Below are 6,000 nucleotides of genomic sequence, written 5' to 3' on the forward strand. Positions count from 1 at the left end.
CAACTGTTGGATGGATTGCAATTTGGAACAGATATTCATGGCACCCAGAGGATAAATCCTGATGACTTTGGTAGTCCCATGAATTTTTCCTGTAGCGCCTCCAGCAGGTCACAGCTTTCACTTATTCTGTGAAATATAGCTACATCTACCAGATGGACAGGCACAACATTTTGTACAGTCAGTCATGGTTCCCAGAGAATGAATCTTGCTCACTTTGGTGATCCCTGGCTTCTCCTGTAGTGCCACCATGAGGTTCAAATTTTATTTTCAGTTAAATGTCTCGACCACCACTCGATGGATTGCCATTAAGTTTGATACAGACAGTCATGTTCCCCTCGGGATGAATTGGACTGATATGTCGAAAGTTTAATTTGTCCCATATTAGTTTATTAGTAATATTAGTTTGCAAAACTAACTAATTAGCAAACGTTAGCAAGCAAACACAGTAGACTAAGATGTTGACATGGTTAAGTTGCCAAATATCAGTGTGTTAGCATGCTAACTTTAGCATTCGCCCAAAGCACAGCACTTGCTGTTGTATGGGTGACCGAGGAGGGGGCGAGTCAGGCGATGAGCTGGTTGGGTTTGGACCTGTGTCGGAAGATTTCAGCATTTTCTCAAAGCATTACTTCAGTGTTACTGATAATTCAGCATTATCAAGGAAGACAATGCTCACTCAAGGTTGAGGGCATTGGAATGTGATTTCAGTAACACTGGTCGTGTTGTCTGCGAATGCTTTTCCTAAAGTTTTCAAGCGTCTGTGTCCGACATTCACACCTTCTTCACGCCGTGATTGGTGTGCAGAGGCAAGAAAAGGGGACATGGTTTGAACTTCTCTCTCTAGCTCTCTTTTTCATTTTTGGCACAACTATTTCACTCGGTTGCACACACTAGTGTAACACCATGAATGTCTTCTAGGAGAGACTGTCTGAAAATGTACTCCATTATCCCTGTATTTCAACGACATCACGTACCTCCCCACACACACACACACACACACACACACACACACACACTACGACGGCTGGCTTTTGTAAAATTTGCCCCCGGGGATCAATAAAGTATTTCTGATTCTGATTCTGATTCTGATTCACCGAGTGTAGCCGCTTAGAACAACTATAAACACTTTTGAGGTCAGACACCACGTCACAAGAGCTAGTTCTGATTGAGTATACTGCCCTAACACACACATTCACAACTGTAAGCAAGTCTGAGTTTCCAAGTCATTTTGCCTGCATGTCTTTACAGTGAGGGAGGAAACCAGTGTACAGGTATGATCAAGAAATGTTAAAAGCAGATTCAGCATCTCCCTGATCACCTCAAAGCTGGACTACAATCAATCACCGGCATCCGTGCAATCATGCTGATTTCATTATCATTCTTGTAACGAGGAAGAGCTATTGATTCCTCCTCTATGTTTGATGTAGATTTAGCACAACGCACCAAATGATCAAAGCACTGAACTTACCCATGAATGCATGAACAAAGACACCAAATCAATAGCTGACGGGTCAATAATTCTAAGCGAGGCTTGCGGATGACATGATATTTATGTAGCCCCCCATTAAGTCACGGTGTGTAATATATAAACAGAATATGAAAGAAATATTGAAGGATCTGTAAGAATCCAGAAATTATACAGTGTGGATAGACGCATGAGTGTGAGGATTTAGAGAAGGGATAATGGCATGTGATTTAAATAAATGCTGATCATAAGCATGTTCACTGCGTAGTAAAATGAATCCTAATCCTTTACTTTTTACTCTAAAGCCATGGAAAGTATTGTAAATCTATACAATACATTTATATCTGTGAACATAATATTCTTTTAGCCCCCAAATCAATGATGTCTTGTCCTTTGACAGCATCAGAGTCAAGCAGGCTATTTTGAGACAAGGCTGTGGAACACACTGCCTTTAGCCCCCATCACACTGCCCTCTCGGGGGGTTTACCAGGGTCCTCTGCCCTGCTGGTGCTGACATTTAGGCCCACATGAATCAATGAGACAATCTGCGGAGGGATGCCTGAATTTCACAGCAGTCCCCCACGTAGTTCACATTTAGCCCACGCCATGTAGAGGCAGAAGGGTTGCAGGGTCTTTTAGACATTTTTAGCCTGATTGGCAATAGTGGGACAAAATCTGTTTGCTTACAGAGTCCTTTAAAATTGTCACTATTTTCAAATTTATATTAAAAAGCTTTAGTGTAGGGTTAAAATGTGTCATCTGTAACTGTAGCTGTGTGGTAATGACACATGCATGTTGGAGACTGGAGCTGATGGAGTAGATTATTAAACTTATTCGATGTTGGTCAAATGCAGGAAAGGATTTATATGACTGGCCTTTTTTTATTCATCATATATGCAAGTAAAAACAAGAAGCTGAGTGTGTTTGTTTCTGTGTTTTTTGTGTGTGTCCTTGAAGGGACAGCAGCTTTCAAAAGTGCTGTTTGGACAGCTCTGCTCTCGTATAAATGGCCGAGACATTTACACCAATGGATTTAGGAGTGTGTGTGTGTGTGTGTGTGTGTTTGTGTGTGTCTCTATGTGTGTGATGGAGAAGGCCAAGGATTGATTAGAGCTTTCACTCTCAATGTGGTTAATTGCCCAGTGAGGCTTAGCAGACGGTGCTGGCTAGATTGATGTCCGATAGCCAAGAAGAGGGGGAGTCGGGTTGTGTTTGTGTGTGTGTGTGTGATGGAGAGAGGGTGGGTGGGGGGGTTGATTTACTGGGCAGCAGCATTGGGGGGGGGGAATGAATCCCAAATTAATGTTGAAAGATTGAATGGTTAAATATTGTACACTGTGGAAATAAACCCAAAGGAGTTTCCATCAAAAGAAAGAAAAAATCAAGCAATTGCAATCACATCTGCTAAAAATAAAAGTCGTCCATTGAAAAAAAATACTCAGCCATGTCACTTTTTCTTTCCTGGTAATTAAAACTTTTTGTTTTGTTTTTCACCTTTAGTTTTACGGAGAGCAATGCTTTCATTTCAGGAGCGCCTTGATCACATTCACACCACACAGTTTTTACAGCGAGTACTGCCTCCCCTTTTACAAGAAGCTTCCTTTGGGTTTAGTTCAACAATGACCTGATCAGACCTCATCAGTTCCCCTGACCTTACTCAATCTTTGAAAACAGTTGTTTCATTCTGGCCCTGAATCTTTACCAATCTGTCTCTGTGTGTAAGTAGACGTTAGCATGCTTTTGCCAGAATTACTATGACAGCTCGAAGAGAAGTAGCTTTTAATCTTGCAGTCAAATGTTCCTGGAAGTTTAAATGTTTCTATAAATGTTTGCATTGCAGTGGAATAAGATCTCAAATGAAGAAAAATGGCATTTGCAGGAGGAATAGTGTATGCCACTCGTGGTCTTTTATTCTTCTACAGGATCATAACATGAAGTTTATTGTTCAATAAGAGGGGAAGTATGTATGTGAGGGGAGGGTTGGAATTACCTCGCTGAGCCTGATACCACAGGACAGCAACAAGCGAGCCACAGTGTTGGCAGGGGGTTGGGTGGGTGAGGAAGCAGTAAAATCACGGCTCATACAATTCTCTCCTTTTCACACAGGCTGTTAAAACTCTAAGTAATTTGAGTGCCAGGGATATTGAATACTACATATTAAAAGAAAGAGAGGAAGAGAAGAAATGAAAAGATAGAGACATGGAAGTTTTACACTGCAAAAAGTGTGTCGAAGCCAAACAATCTTATGTTTAGATCTAAATACAAGGACGCACCAACAACAAGGTTATCACTTCAAAAATGATTGTCTTCTTACATGTCATTTTGTCTGCTTTTTACTCTTAAAACAACCAACTGCTGTTTCCATTAGAAAAAGACTTTTCAAGAATGATGAAGACAGAATATGGTTGCACGAGTATAAAAAAGTCTCTTGTTTCTGAAACCTTGTTACCTTTAGAGGAAGTGCATGAATGTTGGTGAAGGTCCTTGATGCCAGAGGAAGAGGAATTTAAATTTGTCTTTGTGGTTCTTTTCTGAATTATTAAAGACTGAACTGAGCAGAATGAAAAGAAAAGTAATCCAATGTTAACATTTAAGGTTAAATTGCTTGTATGAAGCTTTAGATGAACACATTTTCTAGTAGTTTTGCAGTTCAACTGAATTTTGTAGAGGCTGGATTTTCAATCTGGTAATTTTTGTTTAGGAGGGACATATTATTTGCAGTGTTATGTGTGTGTCCTAGTGCTGATGATGGTAGACAGACTGGAGGTCATGGTGGCTTTGAATTACTCCGCTGAAATTTGAATCCTATAAGAACTCTCATTAAAGTGAGGTTAACCTTCACCCCACCTCCCACCCACCTCTCCCTTTCCACTGTTCAGGGACTCGTTGAGATCACAAACACAATTTATTTTTCTACAACCCCCCCGACACACATACAGACGCACACCTCCCCTTCTGAGGGGACTTGAGAGTCCCCACTCTACTACCATGGATAATTGGACACCTTCAACATGCGAAATCCCCTGCAGAAACAAAACAGGCACCAGCGGCGTAGATGCATATCAGGTTTGTCAAATATAAGCACAACAGTGAGGATGAGACAGAGACAGAGGCTCAGTTGAACCTTAACTACAAGCTAGGTTTGGAAAAAAAAAAACATTGGCAGTGGATCTCTCTGATTCAATTCACACATTGAGTATCTGGCTTCCTGAGCTGTGGTGGCTGTGGTGTGGTGTGGCAGGATCAACAGGAGGAATATCCACACCCTCAGGCTCCAGAGTGAAGTTGTCCTCAGGGCACGTAACTAGGATCAGCACTGTGTCCTCTGTGCCCCAAGTTGACCCATCTGGAAGCTAAATGCAAAACTGCCTGAAGATCAGAGCCGAGGTATGACTTGCCCTTATTTTCTGCCCCCAAGGCTGTTGTTGTGTTTCACTAATGAGGCAGACCTCCCCAAGCTCACCTGGCAACCGCAAAACCAGATAAGTCTCTAACCTGGTAAACAGCAAAATGTGAGAACAAATAGATGGTCTGGATGTTATTGTACTTTTTAAAAATGCTTAAAAAAGTAGTGGCCAGGTTGCTCACCACATTTTTTATGTAAGTTTTTTATTGTCCTTGTCTTTATAAGCACCCATTATTGTAATGGCTGATTTCTCATTTGAAAAAACACATTTGACATGACCAAAAAACATATATTCCTTATTTTAATGGATGCTTCTGTTTTGTTTCACATGTGCAATGTTTTGAAATTCAATAACCATGTGTGCCCTCATTCATCTTTTTGACATTTTTATTTTACTCATCTATTCCACTGTAAGTCCAGTTTCCCCATTCAGTTTGACATCATTCAACACTCCTGTTCCCTTTTTCTCACCTCAAACCAGTCTGGACTGGAGTACGGCGTGGTAGCTAAGCATGAATCACTCATGAGGAACAAGCAGCGCCACAGCGTTGCCACGTCCCTTGTGTGTATCTAGCCACACAGAGAGTAATAGCGTTCAGCCACAAAGGTTCTATAGCCCAGGAGTGACTGGCTGACTCATGTGGGTCAAGACCTGCCACAGGTGGGGGATCCCAGGCTGAATAACCTCCCCCCCTGACAGTAGGCAGCCACAGCCTCTGCGCCCCTTTTCACCCACCCGGGACACCTGCACTGGACACAAAAGCCATCCCTCTCCGATTCTTTGAGGGCATGAGCAGAGAGAGGAAAAAGGACGTGGGGAAGAACGGAGCAAGGGAGAAAGAAATGGGGTTGGATGGGTCGCGGTGGGGGCTGCCTCAATCGTAGCCATGCGGAAACAAAGTAACACAAACTCGAGCCACAGCAGGGGAACAGCTGGAGCACACAGGGACGGCTGGCTGTCTGGGTGGTCTGAGAGCGAGAGAGAAAGAGAGGGTGTGAGCTTGCAAGAGAAATGAACGAGAATGAAAGACACAGAGAGGGTTAGAGATGTCGAAAATAGAGGCAATTAAAGAGAGGTAGTACGGAGAAAGAAAGTGACAAAAGGTAAAAACAACTGAGGAGAAGCTGC

Source organism: Enoplosus armatus, chromosome 16, assembly GCF_043641665.1.
Source record: "Enoplosus armatus isolate fEnoArm2 chromosome 16, fEnoArm2.hap1, whole genome shotgun sequence".
Taxonomy (NCBI): domain Eukaryota; kingdom Metazoa; phylum Chordata; class Actinopteri; order Centrarchiformes; family Enoplosidae; genus Enoplosus; species Enoplosus armatus.